General features: G+C 40.5%; 1 protein-coding gene and 1 long non-coding RNA gene across 4 annotated transcripts in view; one reads left to right on the top strand and one right to left on the bottom strand.

The window, feature by feature from the left end:
• SCN8A (sodium voltage-gated channel alpha subunit 8) overlaps positions 1 to 165 on the bottom strand; it is a 175938-nt gene extending 175773 nt beyond the window's left edge. For both annotated transcript variants that reach the window (XM_059403160.1, XM_059403158.1), the window contains exon 1: positions 94 to 165. The gene's annotated coding sequence lies outside the window, so the exon portion shown is untranslated. The remainder of the gene's footprint in view (positions 1 to 93) is intronic.
• Positions 1 to 7365, top strand: part of LOC132019691 (uncharacterized) — a 7965-nt gene extending 600 nt beyond the window's left edge. The window contains exons 1-3 of one of the 2 annotated variants that reach the window (XR_009404835.1): positions 281 to 943; positions 5521 to 5630; positions 6815 to 7365. This is a non-coding gene — a long non-coding RNA (uncharacterized LOC132019691). Of the gene's footprint in view, positions 1 to 280; positions 944 to 5520; positions 5631 to 6814 lie in introns of those variants that run through there. The other variant, XR_009404836.1, reaches the window with a different exon arrangement.
• The last annotated feature ends 15264 nt before the right edge of the window (positions 7366 to 22629 follow it).

Below are 22629 nucleotides of genomic sequence, written 5' to 3'. Positions count from 1 at the left end.
CCGACCCCCGCCGCGCGCCCCCAGCCCGCCCCGGGCCCGCCCGCGCGCGCCGCCCGCGCCCTCCTGCCCGCCGGTGCTCGGCGGCCCACCTACCCCTGCAGGACGCGCCCGCTCGCCCGCAGCGCGCCGCGCCGCCCGCCCGCCCGCGCGCTCGCTGGCTCTCAGGCCGGAGTCCCCGCGCCGCCCGGACCGGATCCGGGGCGAGGGAGCAGGGCGCCGGCAGGGGGCGCCGCGCCGGAGCGCCTCGCGAGCGTCCCCGGGCCCGCCTCCCCGACGCCCCCGCGGAGCCGCGCGGGAGGGGCACCCGGCTGAGCGCCGGGACGCGGCCGCTGGACGGCAGCAGGCCGCCTGCCAGCTCCTGGAAGCCGAAGCCCGAAGGTGCTATGTGGGCCCGAACGCCCCGCGACCCTGGTGAATGCCAAGTCTCACCTGTCTCCCGAACGCCAGTTGCAGAGGAAATGCCCAGCAATAGGGCAAGGCTCCGTTGTTGGGGTTCTGGCACCTACAAGCTCAGAGAACTCAATCTACATGATCTTTGGCCGACTGAAAAACACAAAACGCCGAAGTCTATCCACGGCAGCTGGAGCCCTGTGAGTCAGTGGACAGGGCCCTGGAAAGAGAAGGGACACATCGCTTCCCTGACAGCCTCCGGTGCGAAGCTGGGCAAAGGCCACCTTAACCTGGCTGAAGCTCAGCGAGCCTGTATGCAAAGCAGGCGCGAACATTTGAACTGCTGACTCCACACTCTGTGAGGAGGAGGCAGGTAATGGATGTGAGAACTCCGCACTTCCTTGTGCTCCTGCAGCTCGGGTGTTCAGAGTTAAGAGCGAAACAGGAGGGTCAGGTGGCCACTTACCAACTGGGCAGCCTTGGAACCTGAACAACTCTCCAGACCTCAGTAAAAGACTTCCAGAGTCCCTCGGTAAAAAGGGAGCAACCATAGGTAGATATCACAATGATCTATCTATGTGATCACATAGATCACAAAACCTGATCGCTTTGTGGTGAGGGCTGAAGAGAAGGCATTTCACACATTTACAACGCAACCTGGCGCACAGTATGCCTATCACTTAGTGTGCCCACTGCATGCATTTTTAAATAGCTTCATGGAGGCGTATTTGACATGCGATAAGCTATGCGTGTTTAGGGTGCACAATTTTGACGTCTGTGTACACGCGAGAAATTATCACCATCATCCACATAACCATCACCTCCAAAAGGTTCTCTCTGCCTCTTTGTAATCTTTCCATGTATCACTCTCCCACATTCCCTCTCCAGGCAACCACTAATCTTCTTTCTATTACTGTACATTAGTTTGCATTTTTCAGAATTTTAAATACATGGCATCATACAGTATGTCCTTTTTTTTTTTTTTTTTTTTTTGGTATGGCTACTTCCGCTCACATAACTCTGTTGAGATTATCCTGTTGTTGATGATTCAGTTGCCTGTGATGGTTTGACTTTTTATTGCCGAGTAGTGTTCCTTATAGGAATATACCATTATAAGAATGTAAATATACTGTTTATCCAGTCACTTGTTGATAACATTTAGGTTATTTCCAGATTTGCCTATTAAAAATAAAGCTGATAGGAGTGTTTGTATGCAAGTTTTTGTATGAATATGCTTTGTATGCATATGCTTTTATTTCTCTTGGGCGTAAGTATCTAGGAATAAGAATGACTAAGTCTAATTGTAGGTGTGCATATTTAAGGTATTAAGAAAGGGCCAACCTGCTTTCTGAAGTGAATGTGCCATTTTATAGTCCTCCCAGCAACATAATAGACTTTCAGTTACTCGACATCTTTGGCAACACTACCTATGATCTGTCTTTTTTCTTTGAGCCATTTTAACAGGTGAGTAGTTGTATCTTACTGTGGTTTTGGCTGGCATTTTCCCTGTAACTAAGATATTGAGCATCTTTTCGTGGGCTTATCTGTTATCAGTAAATTGTCTTGGGTGAAATGTGTGTTCAAGTCCTTTGCCTATATTTAAAGTTGAGTTGTTAGTTTTGAACGGTGCTTATATATTCTAAAATACAAGTCTTTCAACAGATATGTGATTTGTAAATATTGTCTCCCAGTCTGTGGATATGTTATTATTCTTTTAACAGTGTCTTTCAAAGAGCAGAAATTCTTAATTTTTATGAAGTCTGATTCATTATTTTCTCTTCTTCTGTGGATCATGTTCTTGTACTCATACCTAAATAGTTTGTTTTTTTTTTTTTTTTTCACATGGTTATCTAGTTGTTCCTGCACTATCTGGTTTCCCTTGCACCCTTGTTGAAAATCAATTATTCAGATATGTCAACGGTCTATTTCTGGCTTCTGTATTCTGTTTCATTGATCTATCTGTCTAATACCATACCGTCTTGATTATTTTAGCTTTATAATAAATCTTGAAGTCAGATAACCTAAACCCCCAGATTTTGCTCTTCTTTTTTTTTTTAATATTGATTTTGTTATTTCAAATCCTTTGCATTGCCATATGAATTTTAGAATTAGCTTATCAAATTCTGCAAAACAGCCCCCTGGGATTTTGATCAAAACTGCATTGAATCTATGGATCAATTTGGGGAGAACTGGCATCATGACAACAACATATAGTATATCACTCCATTTATTTCAGTTCTCTTTAATTTCTCCCAATAATGTTTTGTAATTTTCAGAACACAGGTCTTGCTCATCCTTCTGATATTTACTGCTAAATATTTCACATTTTTAGTGCTACTGAACAGTATTTTTATATTTTAATAACAAATATTTTATATTTCAATATCTGATTGTTCCATAAGATTTTCTACACAGACAATCATGTCATCTGCAAATAAACATGGTTTTATTTCTTCCCTTCCAATCTGAATCTCTTTTGATCCTTTTTCTTGCCTTGTTGCACTGGCTAGGACTTCTAGTACAATGCTGAAGAGAGGTAGAAAGAGGAAATGTCTTTGCTTTGTTCCTTATTTTAGGGGGAAGACATTCAACTTGAAGATATGATGTTAGCTGTAGATTTTTCCTAGATGTCCTTTATCATGTTTAGGAAGGTCTACCTATTCTCACTCTCCTGAGAGTTTTTATCAGGAATGGATATTGGACCTTGCAACCCTTTTCCTGCATATGGCTTTTCTCTTTAGTCTGTTAATATGGTAAATTACATCCACTAATTTTCATATGTTAAACCAACCTAGAATAATGTATTGATCATGGAGTATTGTCTTTTTAATATATTGTTAGATTTGATTTACTAACACTTTGTTAAGAATTATTACATCTATGTTCATGAGGTGTATTGGTCAGTAGTTTTCTTGTAATGCCTTTTCTGGTTCTGTTATCAGGTCTGTAATGCTGACCTCATAGAAGGGTTAGGACGTATTCTCTCTTCCTTAATTTTCTAGAAGAGTTTGTGTAAAACTCCCATTATTTCTTCCTTAAATATTTGGTAGAATGTCTCAGTGAAATCATCTGGGCCTGGAGTTTTCTTTGAGGGAAAGTTTTTATTTTTTCATTTCTTAAATTTGTATTTATTTTTTTTAAGTAAGCTCCACACCCAGTGCGGGGCTTGAACTCATGACCCCAAGATCAAGAGTCACATACTTGGGGCGCCTGGGTGGCTCAGTGGTTTGGGCTGCTGCATTCGGCTCGGGTCGTGATCTCAGGGTCCTGGGATTGAGCCCCGCATCGGGCTCTCTGCTCTGCAGGAAGCCTGCTTCCCTCTTTCTCTCTCTCTCTCTCTGCCTGCCTCTCTGCCTATTTGTGATCTCTGTCTGTCAAATAAATAAATAAAATCTTTAAAAAAAAAAAAAAGAGTCACATACTCTACTGAGTAAGCCAGCCAGCCACCCTAAAGGAAAGGTAAAGTATAAATTTAATTTCTTTAATAGCTGTAGGGATATTCTGATTTTTAATTTTTTTTTCAATGAACTTAGGTAGTTGTATCTTTCAAGGAATTTCTATTTCATCTAAGTTGTTGAATTGATAGGCATACTATTGTTCATAATATTTGCATATTATTCTTTTACTACAGAATCTGTAATGACGCGAACTCTCTCATTCCTGAGATTGGTAATTTGTGTCTTCTCCTTCTCTCTCTTTTTCCTGATAAGCCCTGCTGTGAGTTTATCAGTTTAATTGGCCTTCTCAAAGAAGGATTTCTTGGGTTCATTGGTTTTTCTCTACTGATTTTTGATGTTCTGTTTCACTGATTTCTGACCTTTATTATTTCCTTTATTCTGCTTACTTTGTTTCATTTGCTCTTTTTCCCCTAGTTTCTCAATTGGAAGCTGAGGTCATTGATTTGAGACCTTCTTCTTTTCTAAAATTAGCATTTACTGCTATAAATTTCTCTGTAAGCACTGCCTTAGCTACATCCCATAAATTCTGATATGTTGGATTTTCATTATTATTCAGTTAAAGAAATTTTCTAATTTCCTCTTTGATTTTTTCTTTGCCTCATGGATTGTTAAGTGTATTATTTAGTTTTCAAATATTTATGAATTTCTCAGATAACTTTCTGCTGTCAATTTCTAATTTTCTGCATTCTGGCCAGAGAACATGATTTGTATGACTTAAGTCTTTTTAAATTTTTTGAGACTTGTTTTATAGCCCCAAAATACGATTTATCTTGGTAAATTTTCCATGTGCACTTGAGAAGAGTGTGTTCTTGCTGTTGGATGGAGCGCTCTGGAAATGTCAATTAGGTCAAGTTGATTGATAGTGATGTTTAAGTATTCTAAATCTTTACTGATTTTTTTTCTGTTCTATTCTTTTTAAAAGAGGTATGTTGAAATATTTGAATATAATTGCAGGTTAGTCTGTTTCTTCTTGCCATCCTATCAGTGTTTACTTCATATTTTGAAGTTCTGTTATTAGGTACATCAGTGTTTGGGATTGTTATGTCTTCCTGATGAATTGACTCCTTTATCATTATGGAATGAACTTCTTTTTTCCCTGGTTATATTTTTGTCCTGAAATTTACTTTGTAAATTTTTGCTTTGTCTTTTTGTCTTTGTAGCATAGACTAACATGGCATTTCTTTTTACAGTCTTTTAAGTTAGCCTATTTATTATATATCTTTATATTTAAAGTGGGTTTCTTTTAGGCAACATATAGTTGAGTGTTGGTCTTCCCACCTTCCTGCCCACCCCATCTAAATCTCTGTTTTTCAGTTGAGGTGGTTAGACTACTTATAGTTCATGTGGGCATTAATATGGTTGAGGTTAAATCTAACAATGTACTATTTCCTATTTGTTCCTTCTTCATTTTTTTCTATTTTCTGCTTTATTTTGACTAACTAGAATATATTTTATCATTCCATTTTTATCTATATTGCTGGTTTATTAGCTATAACTCTTTGTTGTGTTATTTTACCACTATATAAATTTAAGTATTTACCTTAACTTGGGTACTAAATTGAACTGTAAGTTCTCTGACTACCTGAACTTTGGGTGCTTTGTACACAGTAGGTTTTCAACACATACTCACTTAAAGAATGAGCATTTGTTTCTTCTTGTGTTTTATCAACAGACATTTATGATTGCCTCCTGAGGGGTCTCCAGAAAACTGATCTAGAAGTTGATTTTAATTGGAACAGGCCCTGTACTACATAAAGAGATGGAGCACTGATTTCCAATATGGTAACTAAACCAAAGTGATTATAAAGAGAAGGAAAGAAAGAAAAATTCACCCCCTCAAAAAATGGTTAAAGCTAGAATTATTAAAGCTTTATGGAGCATATCGTATAAGAAAGCCAATGTGTAAATACATTAAAAAAAGAAGTTTGAGGTCTCAGATTTTTAAAAAATCTAATCCCATAACATAAAGAAATCCTTTTCTTATGAAAGATGTCTTGGTAAATAGTTTTTATCTTGCATTTTCCAAATCTCTAGTTGTTACAAGCAGGGTGCTTGTCTTCCTTATTGAAGATGCTTTGCCTGGAAATCAGACCCTTTGGGGCTATAATCAGACATTATTTACCAACAGTGAGAGAGGACAGAGTTCTATATCCTTTCTCCAATATTTTAACAAATGTGGAAAATAAGCCTCTGGGATCAAGTAATAGAATCTGTTACTTTTTAACTCCAGTTTGTAGCTAAACTTACAAACTTTTCAAAATATGAGAGTATTTGCTGACTCCATGAGAATCTTTGAAGTCATCAAAAATGTCAAGGATTTCCTTTAACAACTAAGCTCATATCAGGAAAAAGCTCAATACATTGAGAAATGAGTTTCCATTTAGAAAGATGAAAGAGGGATTAGACTTGCCCAGTGTTGCTGCAGAGGGCAAAACCAAGACCAAGGTGGGAATTTCTAGGAGACAGATGCCAGGTCACAATGAGGAAAGATGTTCTTACAGAGCTGAGCAGCAACAAAACAGACCACCCCTGAAGAAAGGAGCTAAGGTGTTTTAAAGGAGATGCTGTAAGATCAGTTGTTCTGGACATTTTTAGGATCAGGGACTCCTTTGCAAATCTGAAGAGAACTATGTATCATTCTTCTTCCCAGATAAATTTACAGACCCATCCACACAAGTGCACATATGCTAAGGCACAGTTCAGCTGTGAATCTCATCCTTGAATCCCAGCGTAAGAATGTCCAATGTACAGATGTTAAAATATGAAGTGGGACCATGCCCCTTCCCCTCTGAGAGCCTGTCATCCTCTGGTTCTATCCCCATCCTCACCACTACCTTTAGAGGTCATCTAGGGTTTCCTGATGGAAATCTAGCAGAAGTACTTTCCTTTGGAATGTTCTGCCCCACTTCTCCTTTTTACCTTTTGACCCAATAATAATTTACTTAATCTTCTATCTCTCGTTCCAGACATTACTGCTTCCTCTAAATTTACTGCTCCCTTCAATGGAAACAGGATTTAATTCCTTAGCTTGCTGTGATGCCAGCAGACTCCAGTCTGAAGATTTTATCTCTGAGATTACTCCTAATCTCCTCGCACAGTAGCAAGCCTTGTAGAAATATTGACGATGTGGAAGATATCACTCATTCTTCCTTTTCACTACAGCCCAAGTGTTCATTAAGAGATGAATGGATAAAGAAGATGTGGTGTATGTATGTATATGTAGGTATGTGTGTACGTATGTATGTATGTTCATATATATACAATGGAATATTATTCAGCCATGAAAATAATGACCTCTTGCCATTTGCAACAACAGGATGGAGCTAGAGAGTATAATGCTAAGTAAAATAAGTCAATCAGAGAAAGACAAATAGCATATGATGTCACACAGGTGCAATTTAAGAAAGAAAATAAATGAGCAAAGGAAAAAAGAGATAGAGAAAAACAAACCAAGAAATAGATTTTTTTTAATTTTTTATTTTTTTATAAACATATATTTTTATCCCCAGGGGTACAGGTCTGTGAATCACCAGGTTTACACACTTCACAGCGCTCACCAAAGCACATACCCTCCCCAATGTCCATAATCCCACCCCCTTCTCCCAAATCCCCTCCCCCCAGCAACCCTCAGTTTGTTTTGTGAGATTAAGAGTCACTTATGGTTTGTCTCCCTCCCAATCCCATAGAGAACAAACTGATGGTTACTAGAGGGGAGGCAGGTGGAGGGATGAATGAAATAGGTGTAGGGGATTAAGAGTACATTCATGGTGATGAGCACTGAGTGATATGTGGAGTTGTTGAATCACTATATTGTACACCTGAAACTAAGAGAACACCATATGTTAAAATGAACTAGAATTAAAATAAAAAGCTTAATTTAAAAAAATTGGTTTTGCTTCCCTCTCCCAACCATGGGACCCTGCCATGTTCTAGAGTAAATAGAGCTTATTTCCCTGCCTCAGTAACTCTGGATGGGTCTGTGTGAGTTGCTTAGTTCAATAGAAAGTTAGCAGACACAATCCAGACAGAGGCTTTATGTGTGCCTGGGCACCATTTGGTTTGGTCTCTTACACTGAGATCTACCATGAGAAGAGCATGTCCGCAAGCAGTCTCCAGTCTAGGGGTAATGTAGAATCACATGGGACAGAACTGGACCCCTGCTGCCTGGACCCTGGAATCCATCCCACCCCTGCTGAGATGCAGCCAACCTAGAGACCCTTGAGTCTTACTTTTGGAGTGGTTTGTTACACAACATTCATGCAACAGTAGCTGACTACTACAACAACCATATCTGTTCTATGCTTTATGACACTTTCTCTAACTTCCTCCCAAGTAAAAATCAATCATTTAGTATTATTTTTGTTAGAGGTGTAATCACAGTATATTACAGATAGACTTTATATAAGCAGTCCATCCTCCCAGCTATGATGGGCATTTCCAAAGACCAAGATGCTGCATTCCTGGCACTCCACTGGGCCTGGGTAAAGCTGAATGTGATGGACAAGACACCCTTTTGAAGTTCCTCTTCTCTGTTTCTAAGCATTTTATGGATAGTAATGCTTAGCAGATAATAAAAACTTCGTTCCTTTGTGGAAAATGTCCCCAAAAAGAAACTCCAGAGTCACCCTTGACTGCTGTCTTTCTTTCTTTTTTTTTAAATATTTTATTTATTTATTTGACAGAGAGAGATCACAATTAGGCAGAGAGGCAGTCAGAGAGAGGAGGAAGCAGACTCCCTGCTAACCAGAGAGCCCGATGTGGGGCTCGATCCCAGCACCCTAGGATCATGACCTGAGCCAAAGGCAGAGGCTTTAACCCACTGAGCCACCCAGGCACCCCTGACTGCTGTCTTTTTATCAACACTCACATATGACCCATCAGCAAATCCAGAGTCTGCCCTCTCTCACCACAGCTACCTTGGGTCCCGGCCACCACTCTGTCTTTCCTGACTTGTTTCAACAGACCCTTAGCTGACCTCCCTGCTTCTACCCTGGCCCTCCTCAGTCTTTCCTCAACCCAGCATTCAGAAGGATTGTTTTATTGTTTTGTTTTGTTTTGCTTTGTTTTGTTTTGTTTTATTTTATGTTTGAAAGAGAGAGAGCACACTTGGAGGTGGGGATGGACAGAGCTGGGAGGAAGAGACAGAATCTTAAGCAAACTCCACACCCAGCATGGAGGTATACACAGGGCTCCATCACACCACCCTGAGATCATGACCTGAGCAGAAATCAAAAGTCAGCCACTTAACCGACTGAGCCACCTAGGCGCCCCAAAAGGATCTTTTTAAACAGAAGTTAGATCAAGTTATTCCACTCAAAACTCAAATAGCAGTTGAAGCCAAAATCTGTGAGTTACAAGGCCCTCCATGATTGGTCCTTATAACTGCTGACCTCATCACCCTCCATCTTCACTCCAACTGCACACACTGGCCTCACCCATCGCTCAAACACACCAGGCCCACTAAACACATAAATTGCACTTATTGATCCTTCTGCCTGGACCTCTCATCCTCCAGAGGGCCACTGGACACTCCAGTATTTCATTTAGGTAGGAACTTAATATCTCCTCCTCAAGGACACCCTCCCAGGCCATCTTATCCAAAATTTCAGCCCCAACACTTACTATTCCCTTCCCTGTTTTATTTTTCTCCTTAACATACACTGTTGTGTACCATCCTATGTATTTTATTGATTTACCTTGTTTATTTCCTGACTCTCACACTAGAACATAAACTCAGGGTGGGGGGCAAGGATTTTTGTCTACTCTGTTTACTGTTCCATCCTTGGCACCTAGGATAACACCTGTCAGGCACTCAAATGTGTTAAATGAATGACAAAAAGAAAACAGAAATGGGAAATAAATAAATAAATAAATAAATAAATAAATTATATTGGCACAGAGTTAGATAAATAGATCAGTGGAACAGAACGGAAATCCCAGAAGCAGACCCCATGTATACAAACCCTTGATGTATGACCACAGGAGACATTGCAGATCGATGGGGAAATAACAGACTTTTCAGAAAATGGCACTGGAACAATTGTGTAACCACATGGAAAATAATAGTCAGACCTCGATTTCCAGGGGAAACTAAAGCTCTAAATGTGTAAGGCAGAACTATAAAAGCTTTGTATATAATACTGGAAAATAACCTCAAGACCTCAGGGAAAAGAAAGATTTCTTAAACAAGACACAAAAAACCCACAACCTACACAGGAAAAGATAAATTCAGACCTGATCAAATTAAGAGCATCTATTTTCCAGAAGATACCATAAAGAAAGTAAAAAGATGAAGTGTTGAGTGTGAAAAATATCTGGAACATTTATAACCGACATGGGTCTGGGATTAAGAACTAATGTAATCCAGACTGAAACCACCATTAGAAACTGGACAAAAGACAGGTACATCACCTCAGAATAAATCTAAATAGTCACTAAACACATAAAAGGGTGTTCCACCTTATAATAATCAAAAGCCCACATTAAAACCACAATGAAATGCCTACCAGATTGGCAGAAAGAAAAATAAGATGAGAAAACAGAAAAGACAATTTAAGTCTGACAAACACCAAGTACTGGCATAGCTGAGGAACAAAGGGGACTTTTATACACCAGTGGCGGGCACAGAAATGGGTACAGACAGACACTTTGCAGAGCAGTATGGCATTAACCAGCCAGATTGAAGAGCATATTCCCTGTCCTAGCAAGCTTACTTCCAGCTGCATACCTTGGAGAAATACATCATCGTTGGCCACAGGAGACATCGGTAAGAATGTTCACAAAAAGAATGTTATGTTTGCAATAGTCAAATGTCATTCCTCTAGAAAGGACGGCTCTACACCCATGAACGTGAACTAACTAGAGCAGCAGGAAAAAATGTAGATGACTCGCACAGACATCGTGTCGGACACAGAAGCAAGACACAGAGTGGACAGAGCCGATTATGACCTCTGTATAGAGTTCAAAAACAATTCCGCTACATCACATTTAGGGACCAGACATAGGTGGTAAAACTGTAAAGAAACACAAGATCTAGATTAGCATCAAGGTCAGGACAGTGGCTTCATCTGAAGAGGAAGGAAGGAAATTGTCATTGGAAAGGGACAACTGGAAGGCAGTGTTCTGTTTCTTGACTTGAATGGCCTTTATAGATCTTCATTTCCTAATTTTTCTTAAAAAAACTCTCTGTTTTATGCCCTCTGCTGTATGTATGATGCATCATCTCACAATAAAATAAAATTATGAAAAAGTAGAAAAAGAGAAGGAAAGAGAGCAGCTGGTAACACTAGAGACAGAAGCTGAAAGGTCTAGGAAAATGTAGTTCCGGCAATAAAATGGAAATATTGGATTACTTAAAAAGTGAGATGTCGGACTGCCTGGGTGGCTCAGTGGGTTAGAGCCTCTACTTTCGGCTCAGGTCATGATCCCAGGGTGGTGGGATCGAGCCCCCGCATCAGGCTCTCTGCTCGGCGGGGGGATGGGGTGGGGAGTGGGGGGTCTGCGAGTCTGCTTCCTCCTCTCTCTCTGCTTGCCTCTCTGCCACCTTGTGATCTCTGTCTGTCAAATAAATAAAGTCTTTTTTTTTTAAAGATTTTATTTATTTATTTGACAGAGAGAAATTACAAGTAGATGGAGAGGCAGGCAGAGAGAGAGGGGGGAAGCAAGCTCCCTGCTGAGCAGAGAACCCGACGCGGGCCTCGATCCCAGGACCCTGAGATCATGACCTGAGCCGAAGGCAGCGGCTTAACCCGCTGAGCCACCCAGGCGCCCTCAAATAAATAAAGTCTTAAAAAAAAAAAGTGAGATGCCCTTGGCATAGCTCTGTGATATGGATGATCCCACCATAGGTATTGGGTAAAAAGAAGGAAAATTGATTTGTGAAACTCTTTCACAAAGCATCTGAAGAAGGCGTTCAAAATTTTCAGTTATACTGTGAGAGGAAAACCGTATATTATACCAGGGTATTAACAAAGGTGCTAGACACTTCAGTTACAGATAACACTGTCATCTCACTGGCTAAACACAATAGACTTTCATTTTTCAAGTGCAGCCCAATGGGCAACAGCCAGAAAGAGAAATAAAGTAGGTTCCTGCCACCTAGTCATTCAAGAATTCCTTGGATGCCAACGTGCTGCCTGTAGACCCCACAGGAAGTTTTCATGGCTGGGCCTAGAAGTGGTCACATCCCTTTGGTCCACGTTCTGCTGTCCAGGATTTAATCGTATGGTCCCACATGCAAGGGGGGTTAGGAAGTAGAGTGCTTTGCCCGAAGCCTACTTCTCAGCAACAACTCCGCATTCTCGAAGGGGGCAGTGAGACTTCATTAACCAATTAGCCCTCGCTGCCATGGGGGCACTCATGATTTTAGTGATTTGTGAAGATTTCAGAGTATATATATATTTGAAGATCAAGATTCCATTGTACATCAACTATAGAATTATGATAGTACATTGTCTACACTATGAACTTCATAACAATGAAGGCTGAGTCTTTTATTTAATCCTTTTAAAGATTTATTTATTAATTTTAAAAAGAGAGAAGGGAGGGGTAGAGGCACAGGAAGAGAAAGTCTTAAGCAGACTCCGTATGGAGTGCTGAGCCCCATGTGGGGCTTTATCTCATGACTTTGAGAACATGACCTGACCTGAAACCAAGAGTCAGATGCTTAATTGACTGTGTCACCCAGACACCCCAAGACTGAGTCTTCTATTTTAACAGGTAAAAACACATGGAAAACTGATTAACCCCTCCTCATACTTTCTATAAAAGGTGGCATAGAATGCAAAGTGTTCTGTACCTTGCTTTGATTCACTTAACAGTATGTCTTGGAAATCTTACCATGTTCTTACAAAAAGAGCCTTCTCATTCTTTGTTATAGCTGCATAGTATTCTCCTATATGGATATTTTGTCATGTCCTTAACCAAGGACTGGTCCTATATTCCTAGTGCCTAGAATAGCACCTGATACATATAGAGGGCACTTTGTAAATATTTGGTAAATGAATACTTTTGCTGTCAAGAAGATCGTACTGTGATAAAGCATAGAAAAGGCCAAGAACATGATATATAACATCATATATGATATATTAACCCGAAACTAACAGAGATAATCTATTTTAAGAGGCAATCATTCAGGCATTTAAGTGTAACATGATGTCTAAGAGCCCAAGTTCTGGAGCCAGACCACATGAGATGCAATCCCAGCTCCACCATTTTACTAGTTGTATGACTTTGGGCAAGTTATTTACTCTGGCTCTGCCTCTGTTTCTTCATCTTTAAATTAGGCTTGCTACATGGGATAACGAATACGAAGCCCTCTGCACACCTCCTTGCGTATCCCCTGCACTTGGTACAAGTTAGACATTATTATCAGGTGGGGCTAACTAAGGGTGCCTTGTGGAGGTGTGCTTTGATGGGGATGGAGGGCGGGGCACAGATGGTCCAAAGATCCCAACGGGAAGAAATACTAGGCACAGAGGTGTAGGGATGGGACCCACAAGGACTCTGTGGGCTATGTCAACAGATCTGTAGTTGGGGCACAGTCTCCTGAGGAGTAATGAAAAGCTGAGATTGGTGAGAGGGAGGCTTTGATAGCAAATTGAAGTTTGTGCTCAATACCAGTGTCAGTCTGAGGGAGGACAGAGCAATGTCTCTGCTTCAGGAAAACAATTTTAACAAGCAGATGCTTCAGACAAGAGGAAGACCAGGGACGCCCGGGTGGCTCAGTGGGTTAAGCCTCTGCCTTCAGCTCAGGTCATGATCCCAGGGTCCCGGGATCAAGCCCCGAGTTGAGCTCTCTGCTTGGCGGTGAGCCTGCTTCCCTCTCTCTCTGCCTGCCTCTCTGCCTACTTGTGATCTCTCTCTGTCAAATGAATAAATAAAATCTTAAAAAAAAAAAAAAGAGGAAGACCAAAGGACGAGAAAAGAGTTAACAGTGCTCGGACTTGGTGCTGACTTTGGCACTTCACGAACTTGACCTTGTGCCATCCTCAACAACTCAACTCTGTGATGTAGGTATTATTATTCCCTGCAGAGAAATAACTGGGCTTGAAGGGGCTAAGCATACTGTCCATGGCTGGAGAACAAGGAACTGGTAAAGTTAAATATAAACTTGAAATTGTCTGACTCCAAAGCAGAGGTGTGCCAGAGCTGACTCATAGAGGCTTGCTAAGTTACAATTTCAGGAAATGTGTGAGCATTTGTTAAACAGGGCCATTATTAAAAATTAAATGATGCAAACTTATAATTAAATAAATTATATTTAAAACAAAGTAACAAATACTCAAAATTCGTCACCTCCTAACTATTATCACTACCTTTCACTAGTGTCTATGCTCTGAAGGTTATTTACAACTCTCCCACCTGCAGCGTGGAAATCCCACATAATGTTGTGCTGCTCTGCATCTCTTCCCCTCTCCTCATTCAGGGAGGTCACATGGACAGCCTGACACTGGCCACAAGAGGAGCATTTACAAGACAGCAGCTGGCACACACTACACATCAGGACTCAGTTTATCATTTTGTTGATAGTCTAGACTGAAGAAGGTGGTGGGAACAGTTAATAATGTAGACAAAACCTAAAACTGTGTTGTGTCTAGGGGCACCTGGGGGGCTCGGTCAATTGGGCTTCTGGCTTCTGATCTCACCTCAGGTCACTATCTCGGGGTTGTGGGATTGAGTCCCTGTCAGCCTCCACACTCAGTGTGGAGTCCGCTTGGGATTCTCTCTCTCTCTCTGTCCCTACCCGCCCCCAAATAAATAAATAAATAAAATCTTCTTTAAAGAGCGTTCTATGTCTATAGCTGTTACGTTTCTCACAATGCAAACACATCGAGGAAAGATTCAGCATCAGAAGATTGTTATTGATTCAACAAAGAAGTCACTTATGTCATTGACAGGTGAGTGAAGTTCCAGCATTTGTCTTTGCTGTTTCACTTTGCTCTTATTCATTAATGTAAACAAAAACACCGACCAACATACATGTCTTTGTCAATTACAACCACAGGTGGGCTCTGGATACAGAGTTAGGGAAAAATCCACAAAAGCATTCTGTGGGAATCAACGGGCTATTTGGCTGTACAGTAATTTATAACAGAGTGATATATATATTTTTTTTAAGATTTTATTTATTAATTTGACACAGAGAGACAGAGGGAGCAGAAGCAGGGGAGCAGGAGAGGGAGAAGCCTGCTCCCAGCTGAATAGGGAGCCTGATGAGGGGCTGAATTCCAGGACCCTGTGATCATGACCTGAGCCAAAGGCAGCTGCTTGGCAGACCGAGACACCCAGGTACCCCCAGAGTGCTATATATTTAATATTATTTGCAAACCATGGGTTACACATCCTTTATATCAGCAAAATTTATGATAAATATATGTATATATTTATGCACATTTTTCCAGAGTCAGTTGCTAAACATTTCCTAGCACTCTATTGCTCTAATTTATGATACCACCTTGCCTCCAAAGGGGAGAAGGAGACCAGCCATGCTCCTCCACATCAAGCTAATGAAGACCAGCCCCCATCAAGCATAGTATGTTTATTTTAGGCAAACTCAGTTATTTTCTTTTGACCTCTTCTCTGATTTTCTCCTAGATCCTTGAAATACATCACTGCTTATTTTCAGCCCAAATTATGCAAGTATGTAAGACTTCCTCTATCTCTGTAAATAGTAATTTTCTGACTTTGCCTTTCCCTTCAACATACTGATTCATGAATTCTAAGATGCACATTTTTTCACATTTAATGTCCCTGAAATTAAGAAGCCTCTCATAGTCTCCGTTGGCCAGGCAGCAGCTGTGTCACTGCCTTCACGTGTGTGAACTTGGCCATGGCTATCCCACTGCATCACAGCAGATGAGTTTAACTGATGTTTAAAATGTCTTTTCAAAGATTGCTCACTGAAACAAAAGGTTATTATAGTCTCAGGAAGTCAGAGAAACAAAGCAGTGGGGGCAGATTGGTAACAATAAAGCAAAAATTTCACTCTGAGGAATGGCCAAAATTCTCAATTCTCTTGTAAAGCCCAACCAAGAGTCTTATGGGACCTAAGAAAGGAAGAGACCCATAATTACTTGAAGTTGTGGTCCATTTTGTAGCTAAAACATATGCGTACACAAATAAGGTAAATGAAGGAAAGAGAAGTATCAAATTCCTTGGAGTAAATGAAAGAAATCTCAAAGCAACGAGAAACTGTTGTGATGACCATCTCATGTGTCACCCAAGATCATTCTTAAGGCATGGTTTCATATTAGCAGCTCTTTTCCCCATAAGTGGTTCATTAAAATAATGGTACATTTTAGAGTCAGTGGTATTTGAGATTTGCTGAAATTTGACTGCCAGCTTCATTGTCTTCCTTTAGCCACCATTTTTTAAAAGATTTTATTTTTAATATTTTTAATCTCTACACCCAGTGTAGGGCTCAAACTCACAACCCTGAGCTCAAGAGTTGCATGCTCTACTGACTGAGCCAGCCAGATGCTCCTCTTCTGTCCATCACTTTATATCGAATATCATACAATACTTCGCATGTACATCAAGGATCTTGTGTGTTTTAGTGTTTTGCTACAGAAATGCAACAGCTACTCTAAAACCAAAGCAGGCCACTTCCACAGGCCTCCCTTCAGTTTTACTTCTGGTCTTTACTTCCCTATTTCCATGGAACATAATGACCAGCTTCTTTTATAAAAGAACGTTAGATTGATGTATGATACATATTTAAAAACTGCAAACATTACAAACATACAGGTCAATGCGTTATCAGTGAACACGGCCCAGATGAAGAAATAGAACATTAATAGCATCTTGGAAATCCTTCTCAGTGCCTCCTCCCCCAGTTACTATCCACTCCCCTTCCCCAGAGATAACCTGACAGCACAGATGAGTTTTTCCCGTTTTTAAAGTTTGTATAAATAGAATTGAGATAGTTTGTATTATTTTACTTTTGGTTTCTTTCACTCAACAACATCTTTGTGAAATTTATCAGTTATTGTGTATAGTTTAGCTCACTTGTCTTAGCAGCTGAGTGCTATTTTATTGCATGAATATACCATGATTTCTTCACCCTACTGCTGATAGACATTTGGGCTGTTTTCATTTTAGGGCTGTGATGGTTTGGTGTTTTTTGAAGCTCTTAAAGAAATGGAAATATCCTGGACATGTACCATTGGACAAATTTAAGGCATCCAACGTGTGAATGAGATACCTGTATTGTAATATGATTGCCATTATAGGGATAATTAGTATCTCTATCACTTATATAATGATCCTTTCTTTTTAGGGGTTGAAATCATTAAGTTCTAGTCTTTCAGCAAGTTTGATTATTTTTATTTATTTATTTTTAAAATTATGTTCTGTTAGTCATCATACAGTACCTCATTAGTTTTTGATATAGTGTTCCATGATTCATTGCTTGCATATAACACCCAGTGCTCCATGCAATACGTTCCCTCCTTAATACCCATCACGGGCCAATCCATTACCCGCCCCCCAAACCCCTCAGTTTGTCTGTTGGAGTCCATAGTCTCTCATGGTTCATCTCCTTCTCTGATTTCCATCCCCCTTAATTTTTCCCTTCCTTCTCCTAATGTCCTCCATGTTATTCCTTATGCTCCACAAGTAAGTGAAACCATACGATAATTGACTTTTTCTGCTTGATTTAGTTAACTTAGCATAATCTCTTCCATTTTGTTCCATTGATGCAAAAGTTGGGTATTCATCCTTTCTGATGGCCGAGTAGTATTCCATTGTGTATATGAACCACATCTTCTTTTTCCATTCATCTGTTGAAGGGCATCCCAGCTCTGTTCCACAGTTTGGCTATTATGGACATTGTTGCTATGAACATTGAGGTGCATATGGCTCTTCTTTTCACTACATTTGTATCTTTGGAGTAAATACCCAGTAGTGCAATTGTGGGGTCATAGGTTGGCTCAATGTTTAATTTTTTGAGGAAGCTCCACACTGTTTTCCAGAGTGGCTGCACCAGCTTACATTCCCATCAACAGTGTAAGAGGGTTCCCCTTTCTCCACATCCTCTCCAACACTTGCTGTTTCTTGTCTTGTTAATTTTTGCCATTCTAACTGATGTAAGGTGGTATCTCAATGTGGTTTTGATTTGAATTTCCCTGATGGCTAATGATGAGGAACATTTTTTCATGTGTCTTTTAGCCATTTGTATGTCTTCTTTGGAGAGGTGTCTGTTCATAATGATTTTAATACAACAGTGTTGTCTCCTGAGCTATTTGGACTAGTGTTGCTATAAACATGTTCCAATGTGTGCTTTCATGTACATAGGAATGCATTTCTGTTTGGTGTATATCTAGAAGGGATGTAGTGGATCAGAGGGTGTTTGTGGTTCAATTCTAGTAGGAACTGCCAGATGCCTTTCATTTGTGACAGAGTTGTAGAACAAAAGCAAAAGGATGGTTTTTAAAATAACTGAAACTTTGTCCTTACTTTGTACCATACAGAAAACCCAATTCCAGGTGAATTTCAAATCTGAATGTAAATAAAAGAATGCTAAAGCTTCTACAAGATAATATAGGAAAATATGCAGAAAATAATATAGAAAACACTTCACTTTTTAAAGGCTTTCTGATCATTAATGCAACAAACACATTTTGCTTGATTCTTCCATTGAGTAAACTCCATGGAAACATGGAGAGTTAAGTTTTTCAAAAATACCAGGTAACCCTACATTTAACAGACTTCAGGGGATTATTCTGGTTGCTCTTCTCTTCTTCCTCCATATGTAAATGACTGAAACACTTCCCTGGCCTGACACTTTTTCCAGTCCTTACATTCATTGAATTGGATTCCCTTCCAGGGTATTTTCCAGCACCAGCAGACATCAGATGTTCCGATGGAGACCCTGGTTAACATTTCTGTTTCCACGGCTGCTCTATCAGGGGAAGAGGTTTAGTCTTTGTTCTTTTTTTTTTTTTAATTTTTTATTTTTTATAAACATATATTTTTATCCCCAGGGGTACAGGTCTGTGAATCACCAGGTTTACATACTTCACAGCACTCACCAAAGCACATACCCTCCCCAATGTCCATAATCCCACCCCCTTCTCCCAAACCCCCTCCCCCCAGCAACCCTCAATTTGTTTTGTGAGATTAAGAGTCACTTATGGTTTGTCTCCCTCCCAATCCCATCTTGTTTCATTGATTCTTCTCCTACCCACTTAAGCCCCCATGTTGCATCACCACTTCCTCATATCAGGGAGATCATATGATAGTTCTCTTTCTCTGCTTGACTTATTTCGCTAAGCATGATACGCTCTAGTTCCATCCAATTGCACTATTGGGTATTTACCCTAAAGATACAAACGTAGTGATCCAAAGGGGCACGTGCACCCAAATGTTTATAGCAGCAATGTCCACAATAGCCAAACTATGGAAAGAACCTAGATGTCTATCAACAGATGAATGGATCATGAAGATGTGGTATATATACTCTTTGTTCTTGTCACAGTTGGATTGCAGTCTAGGACTGGAATGGTGGCCGCTAGAAGGACACCCAGGATCCAACCCAGTTCCTTCTATTTTAATGCTTGGCCCTTTGTACGGAGCCTCCCGGACCTCATGTTCCAAGATGGTGCATCACATCAACTACTTTGTGAGTAGCAGGATGGAGGAAGGGAACAGGAAAGTCTGCCCCCTCTCTTTAAGGGTACAACCTAAGAAATGCTCAGAACACTACTTCTCATAATAGCCCACACACCAGAGCTTTGTCATATGATGGTGTGAAACTGCAAGGGAGAATAAAAAGTTATCTTACGTCTGGAAGACCATGAGCCCTGGCAAAGAAGAAGGGAAGAACAGATGTTGGGGAGCAACTGGCACTTCCTGTCCTCCCCGCACCCCCATCCTGTGAGGCTCTGCTGAAATTCTACCACTTTTACAAACTTCCCCTGCAGCCTACTCTGCCTTTTAGAGAGCATGGCCCTCTGGGCCCTTTGTATCTCCCTCTCCCACTCCCCCTGCTTGTGTTCCCTCTTTTGTGGTCTCTGCCAAGTGAATACATAAAATCTTTTAAAAAAATAAGATAAAATATTATGGAGAGTATATTAAAAAGACACAAGAATCAGCTTTATGAGGTTTCTACAGGCAAAATCTGGGACATAAAAATTTTGAACATCAAAATACTCAGGGAGAGTTGTATATTATAGTCCTTTGAATAAAATAAAAATCCACAAGTCCATAGTGATGGAAAAAAAAACAGATAAGCAGATAAATAAATACTGACTTATAAACATGGAATGGAGACTCCTTTTTTTTTTTTTTTTTTTTTAAGAGAGAGAGCATGCACAGGTGGGGGGTGAGGTATAGAGGGGGAGGGAGAGAGAAGATATTAAGCAGACTCCTGACTCAGCACAGGGCCTAACCCAGGCCTTGATCCCAAGATTCTGAGATCATGAAATCATGACCTGACCTGAATCCAAGACCTCATCCAAAACCAAGAGTTGGATACTCAAACCACTGAGCCCCCCGGGCACCCCATAGAGACTCTGAACTATAGAGAACAAATTGATGGTTACCAGGGTGGAGGAGGGGTGGGAATGGGTGAAAACAGATGGTGGGGATTAAGGAGAGCAGTTGCATGAGCACCAGGTGATGTGTGGAAGTGATGAATCACTGTATTGTACACCTCAGATAACACTGTATGTTCACTAACTGTAACTAAAATAAAAAGTTTTAAAAATACTCATTAATAAATATGGAAGGAATGAAGTTTTAAAAGTAACCCTCTTGCAACCATCATAGTTAAGAGTCAATTCAGGCAAGATTCATCAATGCATGTAAATTCAATGGGGATGGGTTTGATGAATGACTAATTATTTACATAGTCTCAAAATTTCTACCTACCCATTAGTTATTAATTACAAGAGATAAAATAGTCAAAACACACTGGAGAAACCGGACAACACAGTAAGTGATCACAATTCACATCACCAATAAGGGGCAAATGAATTTCACAAACTTTCAGATATGATTTCCCTAATAAGAGTAGCTAACTTATGTATTATTCTAGCCAAATACTCACAACCTAAATCCAGTCACCAGGAAATATTATCAAAACCCACAGTGAAGGACATTCTATAAAATATCTGGTCTGTATTCTTCAAAAGTATTAACAACTAGAAAGATGAAGACAGATTGAAGGACTGTTCCAGAATCAAGGTGACCAAAAAGGCATGACAACCAAGTGAAATACTGATACCCAGATCGATCCTGCATAGGGAAAAAAATTGCTAAGAAGAACATTACTGTCAACTGCAAAAATCAGAATGTGTATTATAGATTAGATCAAAGTAATATATCAATGTTAAATTTCTTTAATTTGGGGACACCTGGGTGGTGCAGTCGGTTAAGTGTCCAACTCTCTGTTTCAGCTCAGGTTGTGATCTTGGGGTCCTGAGATCAAGCCCCAAGTTAGGTTCGGTGCTGAGTGTGGTGAGTGCGGAGTCTGCTTTCCCTCTCCCTCTCTCCCTTCCTCTCTCCTGCCATGCTGGAGCACACATTGTCGTGCTTTCACTCTCTCTCTCTGATAGATAAATAAATAAATCTTTTTAAAAATTCCTTCAATTTGATCACCATGGTATGGAACCAGAAGAGCATATCCATATTTAGGAAATACACTGTAAAGTATTTAGGAGTAAAGGAACATGATGTATGCAACATCCTCTCAAACTGTTTAGAAAAATACTATGTGTATATATATGTACATATGCATACATATATGCCTATAATATATACATACATAGATAGATGTAGTTGTATACATAGCTATGTATATAATATATACATATATAGATAAATACACAAACTGTGTATTTATGAATTAAGTATTAATTATTTATGAATTAAGAATTAAGTATTCTGGGGCGCCTGGGTGGCTCAGTGGTTTGGGCTGCTGCCTTCGGCTCGGGTCATGATCTCAGGGTCCTGGGATCGAGCCCCGCATCGGGCTCCCTGCTCCGCAGGAAGCCTGCTTCCCTCTCTCTCTCTCTCTCTCTCTGCCTGCCTCTCTGCCTACTTGTGATCTCTGTCTGTCAAATAAATAAATAAAATCTTAAAAAAAAAAAAAGAATTAAGTATTCTGGGATGCCTGGGTGGCTCAGTTGGTTAAGCACCTGCCTTCCGCTCAGGTCATGATCCCAGCGTCCTGGGATCGAGTCCCACATCGGGCTCCTTGCTCGGCCAGGAGCCTGCTTCTCCCTCTGCCTCTGCCTGCCATTCTGTCTGCCTGTGCTCGCTCTCTCCCCCCCCCTCTGATAAATAAATAAAAATCTTTAAAAAAAAAAAAGAATTAAGTATTCTGAGTTCCTTGTACCATTGTTGCAACTTGAATGTAAGTTTGAAATTTTTTCAAATAAAATGTCTTTCAGACCTCAAAAAATAAGATATAATGGCAAGCCAAGGCCACTGCAAATCCAAGTGGCACAGGAGTAGAACTTAAGGTCCAGCGAGAGGCCTGTGAGCACAGAGATCGCTGTGGACTCCTTGAGGGGACGTGGAGGCGGGACTCTGAGGGAGAGCGGTGCTTGGGCGGGGGAGAGGGCATGGGGACTCTGAGGCCTGGGCTCCCCCAGTGAGGTTGACCATTTCTGCTTCTTGTGTGGCAAAGCCAGGAGAACCTGGGTTACAACAATCTGGGAACAACTGTCTTGCTTTCTCTTTAATTGTTCCCTTTAGTTGCTGGGCTGGACATGGGGTCTCAATCTGGGGCCTACACTTGAATGGGGAAAAAAATCTTTTTCTGATTAGCACCTGA

Source organism: Mustela nigripes, chromosome 6, assembly GCF_022355385.1.
Source record: "Mustela nigripes isolate SB6536 chromosome 6, MUSNIG.SB6536, whole genome shotgun sequence".
Taxonomy (NCBI): domain Eukaryota; kingdom Metazoa; phylum Chordata; class Mammalia; order Carnivora; family Mustelidae; genus Mustela; species Mustela nigripes.
Note: the sequence above shows the minus strand (reverse complement) of the source record. Positions and strands in the feature narration are given on the sequence as shown.